A 12,062-nucleotide genomic window follows, 5' to 3' on the forward strand; every position below is an offset into this window, starting at 1 on the left:
GACAAGGAGTAATCAGTATAAAAAAAAGGGGGGACCCTGTTGTTACCATACAATGGTTTGTTGTCTATATGCCACCATATAATCAAGAGATCCTTACAATATTCATCCACACCAATTTGACCATATATTAAAATAAACAGCAAAAAACCTTTTCATGCATTTATATCATTTATTTCCTTTTTGCAACAAATTATACTAAACAATGAAAGTGCCTATTTTAAAAAAAAATTTTGTATTTAAACATTGCTTATATACATGTGCATTATTCATGAAGTGATACAGTTGATACCAAAAACAGTTAAAAAACAAAGTTTGTAGATAAACAAAGTGTCTGATTCAAAGTAGTTAAAAACAAGTTTGTCGCAAGTAAAAACCAAGTTGTCGACGCAGCGTTTCGGTATTTAAAAATTGACACCTTCTTCAGGACAGGGTTCTATTTAATAAAAACATGAAATTAGACTCCATTATTGTTTGACACCTTATTAACATATTTCAACATCTCACTATACTATTGGTACACAACATCATTTGTTTAGCTCTACTAATTAGCTCATATTCCATACACATTTTTACAGGCACATTCTTTTGGGTGGTTTTATGGATCTTTGAATTATATGGGGTCAGTCAACATATATACATCGTCTCAAGATTACTTAAAGAGAGAAAGAATAGAGTTTCCTGAATCTATACAGGGCGTAGGGCAATTTATACATTTATTTCCCCATTAGCATACCTTATTAGCTTGAAGCGTTTTACTTAGCATTCAGCTCTGGAAATCTGTTTTCAATTCAAGAGATTATCCAATCGGTATTCAAGATGCTTATATCTTCATTTAGTTGAGCATCTTTGGCACAAGGATCCTCTCTGTGGATTGGATCATTCATTATATTTAGATCATTATTCTAAATGTTTATATACTTTCTTCAGCTACCATGATGAGGTATGCATACAAGGTCCATTCATTTTACCTTTTGTTTGGAGAGATCTAACTTCTGCCGTGGAGGACAAGGGGGCCACCGTAATTTAAGGTTGGATCTATGTTCACCCTGTGGTCTATGTTTTTCCAAAGAGAATTTCAAAGAAAGGAAGGAAGAGAGGAAAAGAACCCATCAGTTTATTCTCTTTTTTTCTTTTCAATCTCCCAACTATACTGTATCTTAACTTTTCTTGTTGAAAGACACTTACCCTTGCCATCGGGGGTTATGTTTTCAAGGCTGCACGTGACTGGATTAACACTGTGTCCCTTGCTTTTGGCGGTATTCCTCAATTTACCAAAATTTTTTTAGAAAAGTTCGACTGCAATCTTTCTTTGAAGGAAAAGAGAGAGGTCCTAGTATAAATAAATCAGGTTTAAAACCAAAATCGACCTGGACTCCACATATTGGACAGGTTGATAAAGATATAGAGACCTTTGAAAGGGTAGTAGAGAAGAGTATCGCAGACTTACTAGACCGCAAGAATTGGATACAGTTTAATCTAAGTAAAGATGAAAGAGAGGCCCTCAAAAATCTAGAAAACCGCCATGAGTTGACAATTAAGCCCGCCGATAAAGGCGGTAGTATTATAATCATGTCAACAGTACAATATAGGGAAAAGATGAATCAAATGCTAGAGAATACAGATCACTATCATAAAGTGACCAATAATGACTGGCAACAATTGAAAACTGTAGTTCAACAAGTTCTAAATCATGCAAAAGAAGACGGAGTATTATGTGAGGAAGAGTACAAATTTCTTCTTAATACAAATCCAACCATCCCTGCCCTGTATGGGCTGCCTAAAATACACAAAAACCCCACAGATCCTCCAATGAGGCCAATTGTGGCTAGCATCGGCTCCTTAACCGAGCCGTTGAGCAAATACGCAGACATCTTTTTACAGCCATTAGTAGTACAACAAAAAGCGTATATTAAAGATACAGCTGCCATTATTGAAAAAGTGGAAAACCTACCATTTGATCCTAGAACCCAGTATTTAGTGACCCTCGATATCGAGGCACTTTATACAAACATCCCACAGGACAGCACTATAGAGATGATCACAAACTTGCTAAGCCCTTTAGACAGAGACCTCAATTCCCAAGAAACATTTATCATTGACTGTGTAACTATAGTGTTAAAAAACAATATATTTCTTTTTAATAAGGAGTTTTTTAAACAAATCAAAGGGACCAGCATGGGAGCCACCTGTGCTCCAAGTCTGGCCTGTTTATATGTGGCACAATTTGAAGAGACCCATATTTTTAATTCCATGGCCCCATTCTTTGAAAATATCTCAACATGGTCAAGATATATTGATGATGTCTTTTTTATTTGGTCTGGCCCATTAGACATCCTGGAAGAGTTTATCCTGTGGCTGAATTTAGGAGACCCGAACCTAAAATTTACAGTACACTTTGACACCCAGAAATGTGCATTCCTAGATATAATCATTAAGCATGAAGAAGGGTTACTCCAGGTCGAGCTGTTTACAAAAGAGACCGATAGGAACACAATGTTACATTTTAGCAGCCACCATCCCCCATGCCAGAAGAATAATATCCCCTTTGGGCAATTTTTAAGATTAAAACGTAACTGCACAAAAATGAGTGATTTTGATAAACATGCCAAAATTTTAATAGAGAAATTCATTGAGAGAGGGTATCCCAGACGCATGGTGAGACACGCATATAAGAGAGCAAAGTACTTCAACAGGGACAATCTCTTTATAAAGAAACAGAGAGAACAAAAAGAAAGCCGGCTGATTTTTGTGACAAATTACAACTCGATCAGTAATAAAGTCAAAAATATAATCAACCACAATTGGCACCTGGTGACCAATAAAAATAAAGAAAAATTGCCCAAACCAATGTACGCGTTTAGACGCAACCAGACTGTAAGAAATAGTGTAGTCCATACATATAGAGAAACTCGAGTTACATCACAATTGAGTATTGACAATGCACCCCTGCCAACTGGAACGTTTCCCTGTGGCAACTGCGGGAACTGTGAAAATATACAAAAAGGTGATTGCATTGATAGTAATAAAATAAAACATTCAGTAAAATCGTTCATGAATTGCAGATCAAAAAATCTTGTATATATGATAAAGTGCCCCTGTAACTTAATGTACATTGGTGAAACAAGTCGGGAAGTCCGACTGCGGATCAATGAACACAAGTCAGCAATTCGGACGCACAAAAAAGGTGCGCCCCTAACAGAGCATTGGCAGTCAGCTAAACACACGACCAATGATTTGGTATGGTGTGGTGTAGAGAGTATCTACATGAACTCAAGAGGAGGAAACATGGAGCTTAAAAGGAAGAAACGCGAACAGTTCTACATGTCCCGTTTTAACACAGTAAAAAATGGTCTGAATTGCAAAGAAGACTGGGACCGCATTCTCTAGTCATTATCAATAAACAACATACCCAAAGGACATACATATAGACGAATGTCATAGTCTAGTATGCCTTCATACCACCACAATGATTAAAGATGGGGGTTAGGGAGTTTACAAAATGAAGGTGGCGGTAAATCTCCATAGAGACATAATAATCAATAAGAACTGACAAGGTCTGAAAAATGTCCTAAATTTTGAAACTGTACTATTTGTTTATATAAAAGGAAATTCAGTGCAAAGTGTAAATAAAAATAAAAATATGAGCAGCTCTAAGTATAAAACTAGTGTTAATAACAATGAGATCAGCCCAGAGCGTTTATCTATCTAGAGACGCGAACCGGAAATAACGAGGAAACTACAATAGTAGTTCTAAGAAAGATGTGCAGAAAACTACACGAGTAGTCCGCCGTCCGCGTCGCGTAATTAAAACGCCGGAATAGGCTGCTCATCTAAAATCGCGAGAGTAGAGAAATGCGCGCGCAGCACACAAGGATAAAAACGTAATTGTTAAACCCAAACGGACTGAGTAGCCGAACGGAAGGAGGACATGCGGAGCAGGGAGGCCGAATCCTAGAACAAAGGTAAGAGCGACTACCAGGCGGCTCCCGCACTTAATATTGAAAGAGCGAGAATGCGTGTGGCAACGAGGTATAACAGCTAGCAGCCGCTGAGGTCCACCCGGCATTAGCAAAAGTAAAGTAGGTCTTACGAGTGATGCCTCAGTCACATCGAGCATGCCATTGAAAAGACGCTACCCGGTTAGCAGCGGCATTATTTGAAAGGGCAAATAGAATGTTGTTTAAGCAAATTTATAGCGGGCGAAAAATGGAGTGAATATTTTAATTAAACTCCCATAAACCTGTGAAACTCAACGGAGACACGGGGAAATGATAATAAACGGATGCCTAAAACATTGAGCTACAAACAAACCATAGACATTTAAAGTGACCGGAACATTTATACTAAACAGAACCTAGGTCATGTAAAATAATGTAAAAACCTGATTTATTTCAGAAACGGTAAATTGAGGAATACCGCCAAAAGCAAGGGACACAGTGTTAATCCAGTCACGTGCAGCCTTGAAAACATAACCCCCGATGGCAAGGGTAAGTGTCTTTCAACAAGAAAAGTTAAGATACAGTATAGTTGGGAGATTGAAAAGAAAAAAAGAGAATAAACTGATGGGTTCTTTTCCTCTCTTCCTTCCTTTCTTTGAAATTCTCTTTGGAAAAACATAGACCACAGGGTGAACATAGATCCAACCTTAAATTACGGTGGCCCCCTTGTCCTCCACGGCAGAAGTTAGATCTCTCCAAACAAAAGGTAAAATGAATGGACCTTGTATGCATACCTCATCATGGTAGCTGAAGAAAGTATATAAACATTTAGAATAATGATCTAAATATAATGAATGATCCAATCCACAGAGAGGATCCTTGTGCCAAAGATGCTCAACTAAATGAAGATATAAGCATCTTGAATACCGATTGGATAATCTCTTGAATTGAAAACAGATTTCCAGAGCTGAATGCTAAGTAAAACGCTTCAAGCTAATAAGGTATGCTAATGGGGAAATAAATGTATAAATTGCCCTACGCCCTGTATAGATTCAGGAAACTCTATTCTTTCTCTCTTTAAGTAATCTTGAGACGATGTATATATGTTGACTGACCCCATATAATTCAAAGATCCATAAAACCACCCAAAAGAATGTGCCTGTAAAAATGTGTATGGAATATGAGCTAATTAGTAGAGCTAAACAAATGATGTTGTGTACCAATAGTATAGTGAGATGTTGAAATATGTTAATAAGGTGTCAAACAATAATGGAGTCTAATTTCATGTTTTCTTTATTAAATAGAACCCTGTCCTGAAGAAGGTGTCAATTTTTAAATACCGAAACGCTGCGTCGACAACTTGGTTTTTACTTGCGACAAACTTGTTTTTAACTACTTTGAATCAGACACTTTGTTTATCTACAAACTTTGTTTTTTAACTGTTTTTGGTATCAACTGTATCACTTCATGAATAATGCACATGTATATAAGCAATGTTTAAATACAAATTTTTTTTTTAAAATAGGCACTTTAATTGTTTAGTATAATTTGTTGCAAAAAGGAAATAAATGATATAAATGCATGAAAAGGTTTTTTGCTGTTTATTTTAATATATGGTCAAATTGGTGTGGATGAATATTGTAAGGATCTCTTGATTATATGGTGGCATATAGACAACAAACCATTGTATGGTAACAACAGGGTCCCCCCTTTTTTTTATACCTTCTCCTACCTGGCCGCTAAGACCTGGAACTCCCTCCCGACCGACCTGCGCCTGACCCAAGACCACCTCTCCTTCAGGAAGAAGCTGAAGACCTGGCTGTTCGAGCAGTAGCGGCACCCCCCCCACCCCCCAAGCGCCTTGAGACCCTACGGGTATGTAGCGCGCTCTATAAGTGTCATTGATTGATTGATTGATTGATTGGACCTTCGTGCTCCCCGCCATTTTCTCTGTATGACTTGCCTCGTCTTCTAACTTTCTCCTCCGCCATTTTAGCGATCTCTGACCTCCCCCTCTGTCCTTTCGACTTTCCTATTGTCTCTCCTGTTGCCTCTGACACACTCCTCACTGTCTTATTCACCACTATCTGCTTCCCTCTCTCGTTTATCTCACGTGCCTGCCCTTCTCTGTGACTCTTAGAGTATATCCAGTCCTTTCCCTTCCCTATGTATATAGAGATAACTCTAATCACTAGTATATGCTGTAGACCGTTGTGCTCTCCACCATTCCTATGTGACTCTTAGAGTATATCCAGTCATATCCCTTCCCTATGTATATAGATATAACTCTAACGACTAGTCTCCTATGTGACTGTTAGAGTATATCCATGTGTATCCCTTCCCTATGTATATAGAGATAACTCTAACGACTAGTCTCCTATGTGACTTTTAGAGTATATCCATGTGTATCCCCTCCCTATGTTGATAGAGATATTACTAGTATAGGCCTAGAGTATATCCATTTGTATCTCCTTGTGTGATTTTATCTCTTGTACATTTGCAATTTTTTCTGTTTGTACCTTTTTTGTAACGCATGTAATCCTAAATCCGTATGCTTTCAACTGGTTCTTGTGTAATGCAAAAATTTGCAATCTTTTTACGCATGTAACCGTCAGTCCTTATATTTTCAACTGGATCCTATGTAAAACGCTCTGACACCTTCGGGTAAAGTTTGCGCTATATAAAATTGCACAAATAAAAGGGCATGCTCAGACGTGAGTCCCTTGCTCAGTTTGCCACTGGATTCAAGCAAACCGGGCTGAAGACGGCTGGAATGCCAGAAACCGGTCCTCGGAAGTTTGTTTCCGGTCCAGGGAAGGCATGGCTTGGCAGTTCGGGCTGGACTGTTCCCATGAGGCACAGGGTCTGACTGATTTGCATATAGCCATGTCTGAACTGGGGTGGCAGAGTGGGCTAAAGAACAGTGATGGATCAAACCCAGATCTTTTGACTGGGTGTGAGTGTTTGATTGGTTCAGATGCTCCGTCCATCACCACCCCCTTTTGTACCAATGGGCTTGCAGCACAAATCGTATCACCCACTTAAGTATCTCCTTAAAAGGTCTGCAGTTTGAATGCAGTTTTAAACTGCCAATTCAACTTGACAAAATAACCCTCTTGCCCAGCCTCAAATTTCCCTTTTATTACATATGTCACCCCTTAGGAAGGCCCTGGGTAGCCCATAGGGTAGTGTTTATTGTGATTAAAAGGTTGGGCATGTACCTTTTAGTTTTACATGCCCTGGTAGTAAAAAGCACCAATTTATTTTCACTACTGTGAGGCTTACCTCTCCCATTGGATGTCATTGGGTTGCCACATTATTTATTAGTTGCTAATTTTTGATTAGGACCAGGTAGGAAATTCATGTTTGGTTTTCGGAAATTGTGATTTAATATCCTCTTTAATGGTGAAGTTGGATTTCAAGTCACTATTTTTAAAATCCCACTTTTAGAAAGGTTGCCATTTCCTGCCCTAGCTATCTTGTGTCTGCGGCATGTTCCTGGGTCACATATATGACTGTAGTTGTTGGTTGGACATTGTTCATACCTCCCAGACAACCACACAATAGAGGAATTAGGTGTGCTTGTATGGGCCATCACTAGCAGAATGGGGGGCATAGCTGGGCCCAGCCCCACTTGCAACTCAATAGGCTTCACACTACCTCATTGTCCATGTAGTCAGGCTAAGCCTGGGTTGGCAGGAAACACCAAGCACCTAAAAGGGAAAACTGTAGAAATATTTCCTATTTTAAAGAAGGCACCAAGAACACAAATATAACCCTTAGACGCACTCTTCAGTTTACTTTCTGGATCTGCAGAAGGACTCTCAAAGGATTGCCTGCTGCTGTGGCCTGCTGTGTACTTCAAAAGACTGCTTTGCTGCACCTGGGAGGAATGCTCTGCTGGCTGACTGCTCTGCTGGCTGAAGCCTGCCTTGAACCCTCAGAGTTCTGTCCTGCTATTTGAGCCCTGTTCCACTTCTTAAACACAGGACTACCAGAGTGACATCAAGGGCTAATTGGCAGGCCTTCTGATCAGGGGCTTTAGGGACAGAAGAGGCTCCAACCATTTTGAACCCACACCTGGACCCAGACTAAGTGAGCCCTGGATCCCTGAAAGTGGTACTAAAGGTGCCCAGATAGTCAAAACCAAAAACTTGGATAAAACATGTCCTAAAAACCAAGAAGAGATGAGGATGTACATGCTCAATAATCCACCCTAGGTGCACCATCGGTTGATCTAACTGTGGCAGCTCCTGCTACATTCTTCTCCATAGCAGCAAATACTGTTTAGCGGTCCTTCGCAGAAGGTGTATTCGGCATAGTGGTTCCCTTATTTGCTACAGTTTTCATCTTCATCCTAATGGAAGTTTTCAACTTCCAAAAAAGTGTCTAAGTCCGAATGTGAAAATCTTCACCGCAACTTCGTCCAGCAGCTCCCGATGATGATGCCTCCTCCTTGGACACAGCCTGCAGCCTTGCATTGCTGACCTTTACCTTCTCAGACAATTTCCCTCAAAATCTGTTCTAAGTCAGAAGGTAAGCACCAACTGGGCCCAATGCATTTCTTGTGTCCCATCTGCACTTCATCGCTGTTGGCCATATTGTTTTACTTTGAACCATGCCTGGTGTGACTACATTTCTGTGGTTGACGCTTTGATCTTTTAGGTGTTAGTTTTTACATTAAACTTTGAAAACATTTAACTCTGGAACTACTGATTGTATTTTTGACATTTTGGTGTCAAAGCATTCATTACAATTTGCTCTCTTTGATTCTAAATTGGTGTCTGAGTTTTCTAGTGTTGTGTTTTCATGTTATTCCTTTTTGTTTACTTCATAACTACTTGGCATCTACACACTGCCTCTAAATTAAGCCTGATTACTATTGTGCCAAACTACCAGAGGGTTAAGCACAGTTTAACTTTGTGACTTTTTGTGGTTCACCCTATCAGGGATTACGGCTACTGTTAGAGCAGGCTTAACATCCACTCAATCAACAACCACATTTCTCACATAAGCCCAATCCAGATTCCAGCAAGGCTTCAGAACAGAGGTTTCTCTTTTAGAGGTTGCTGAGTTTGTTAAATCCAACTTAGATGGCACAAAAAAAGCAGTGATCATTCTCTTGAATCTCTTTTGATAGGTCTTTCATGATACCCTTTTAGATCGGTTGGAAAAGTATGGAACAGTTGGTACAGCAAACTGCTGCTTCAAGTCTTTTCCATCTGAGAGGTAGCGGGTAATCTATCTTCCACCTTTGACTTCAAGTTTCCAAGAACTCAGGGGTGGGTGTAGTTCGCATAGTAGCACTACGCGTAGCTAAGCGAAGTGCACTTCGCACTATGCATAGCTACGCGAACTGCGTGGTGCATTGTGCAAAATGCTGTTCGCACTGATTGAACAGTGCCAGATGCATGTCCGCACTGTGCAATCAGTACAAACCGCATCTTGCACAGTACAAGCAGTCGTTTTCTGCCGCTCAAGTAGATTTCTACTTGAGCAGCAGCTTTCTCAAAGCGGACTGCTAGTTTCTCATCGCGAGCGGTCGCAAGCATATGCGACCACCCGCAATGAGAAACCTGACCTCCCCGCATTTAGAATCTCACCTGGAGGTTTATTTTCCATGCTTGCGGTCGCCAACTTGCCGTTGAGGACCGCGAGCAAGTAAAAAATGACCGCTGCACTACGCTATGTTATGCTGCGCGTGTTTGCACTGTGCTACGTGCAATTCGCGTAGTGCGAAGTAGGTCAAACGTCGCTAGCGTAGCGTAGTGCTTCACCCAGGGTTAGAACTGAGGTGTCCCTCAGAGTTCTACATTAAGCCCAACTTTATTTGACATCTACATAGCTCCTCTGGGAAGAGTTGTAAAACAATGGGCTTTAATCTAGTATTCTATGCAGATGACACCCCACTGATTTTGTCAATTCAGCAAATAGACAACTCAGCTATCGAGAATTTCCATGGCTGTTTTCTAGGGTTGCAAATTTGATGAAACACAGTTGCCTGAAAGTTCAGAGAAATCAGAAATATATCATGGCAACTCAAAGCCTCAGAGGAAGTTTCTCCAGCTTTAAAGGTTAAGTATACATTTTATGTACCTTAGCACCATTTGTGCAAAAACAACATTTGTTAACATCACCTTTAACTTCTCTATCCATGCCTGGCCACCAGAACATCTCTCTCAACTTAGTGTTGGTTCTACATCTTCCAATGTGACCCTAGTGAGCCTAAATAAATCATTTGCTTTTCAACACTTTTGGAAGTATCAATTTACTAGCTCTCTTCAATCCCCACAAATGTTTACTAAACCTATTGTTTTCTTAATGGTATATCTCAAAACCTTTGTAAGAATTGGGCTACCCTGATTGCCCTGATTTCACCAATGTATATAAATTCTTCAACTTCATTATAGGAAAGCCCCCATTCCTCCTCTGATGTAGCGCTCAAATCAAATTAGTTATGTTAGCCACACACTCTTGTTCCATAATACTCTCTATGGCATTACCTTGTTTTATATGCTTCTGCCACTTTTATTCCTGATTGGCAATCTGCAAACAAATAGCTTTTTCTTCCACAAATTCTAACACAAAACGTAATTGCTCTATGTTTGCCGACCATTTTGCCATCCTTGGTGAGGCCACACCTGGCAACCTGGTTGTCAAAAGATGTATCAAAAGTTTATGATCCAAGCGCACTTTAAAAGGAATTCACCATATGTATGTTCTGGAATGGCTAACTGCCCAAAATAAGTAAAGAGGTTCCCTCTCGATAACTGAATATAGTTTCTCATTATCATTCAGTGTACATAATATCTAAGCAATCACAGCTTCTTTGTTGTCCTGTAATTGGCTTAACACCACCCCAAGACCATGGGAACTTGCATCACGTGTCAGTATTGTTTTATTTTTAATGTTAAACACTCCTGGAGGTGGTGTTTCCCTGATCTAATGTTTGATACTTTCAAAATCACACTATTTCTTCGAACACCATAACATGTATTTCACTTTCCTAATAACTCGTGCATATGATATGTCAGAAAACATCTCTGCATCTCTCTCGAATAATCTTTCAACTACACCTAGGAAAGACCTAAAATCATCCTTACTGTCTGATAATGCAGCATTTTGAATACTACCATTCAATGTTTCTCGGGGGCTAATGTCTTTAGCAATAATGACATATTCCAAATAAGTAACACTGTCTACTTTCGTCTTGCAATTTTCTTCTTTAACTGTTAACTCATATTTTGGAAAATGTCCAAAAAGTTTCCATTTGTTCATCGTGTTTGCAAACTCTAAGATGTCATTCTGATAATAAGAAACTCCAGATGAATCTCTAAACATTTATTACATTTTTGCCCTACTTTATGGAAAACAGAGCTAGCGGACACAAGGCCAAAACTCTTACATTTGAATTGAAACACCTCTGGTGTAATAAATGATGTTGAATGGCATGATGATGGGTGCAATTCAATTTGATGGTATGTCAGGGATTAATCTATAGTAGAAAACCAACAAACTCAACCAATCTAAGACATTTCATTTATACTGTAGTGTAGTTCCTATATTCCCAATAGGCTCTGCGCATTGGAATAATATATCCTATAGATTAGACGTAGGACTGAGGTTGACTAGGTCTCTATCGAATATATTAAACTTAATAGTGAGTGCCAGCTAGCTCAGAGGTCACTAGAAACTTTCTCGAATACACAAGAAGGGATTACTTTCTGACAACCGCATAAACATCACAACTTTGTTTCCCAAGAATAAGAAATGTATCTCTAGAGTCGTGGAAACAATAGATAAGTATTTCCCTCAGTCAATCATGCGTGCTTCGTTTCAACAGAGGTGCAGAGAAATAGGGAGACGGGCATTTGCAATAAAACGATTTATTGAACAGTCTTCTTTTTCATGCAAGTAAAGTGAACTGCTACAGGCTGCAAAGTATAATGCGTACAGCGAGAACAATATTATAAAATTATACTGTAAGAGCATTGTATGGTTTCTAAGCCATATTAAAATACATACATAAATAATAATGACTAAAAGTACTCAACTGGTGCTTTGAAAATACGCCTACCCCAGTGTACCTAACCTAAGTCTAGTACGAGGGAAGAAGTAAGTACT

At 39.4% G+C, this 12,062-nt stretch overlaps 2 long non-coding RNA genes across 2 annotated transcripts; one reads left to right on the forward strand and one right to left on the reverse strand.

Annotated features, from left to right (window-relative positions):
- Positions 1 to 218: 218 nt before the first annotated feature.
- On the reverse strand, positions 219 to 1,273 carry LOC144827160 (uncharacterized). Its single transcript, XR_013610052.1, has 4 exons — positions 1,186 to 1,273; positions 969 to 1,053; positions 734 to 864; positions 219 to 433 (listed from the first exon to the last, which is right to left on the reverse strand). It is a non-coding gene; the product is annotated as an uncharacterized LOC144827160 (long non-coding RNA).
- Positions 1,274 to 3,705: 2,432 nt separating this feature from the next.
- LOC144827161 (uncharacterized) lies at positions 3,706 to 5,424 on the forward strand. The gene is made up of 5 exons (XR_013610053.1): positions 3,706 to 3,962; positions 4,396 to 4,487; positions 4,620 to 4,704; positions 4,809 to 4,939; positions 5,243 to 5,424. It is a non-coding gene; the product is annotated as an uncharacterized LOC144827161 (long non-coding RNA).
- The last annotated feature ends 6,638 nt before the right edge of the window (positions 5,425 to 12,062 follow it).

Source organism: Lissotriton helveticus, chromosome 4_1 (assembly GCF_964261635.1).
Source record: "Lissotriton helveticus chromosome 4_1, aLisHel1.1, whole genome shotgun sequence".
Classification (NCBI taxonomy): domain Eukaryota; kingdom Metazoa; phylum Chordata; class Amphibia; order Caudata; family Salamandridae; genus Lissotriton; species Lissotriton helveticus.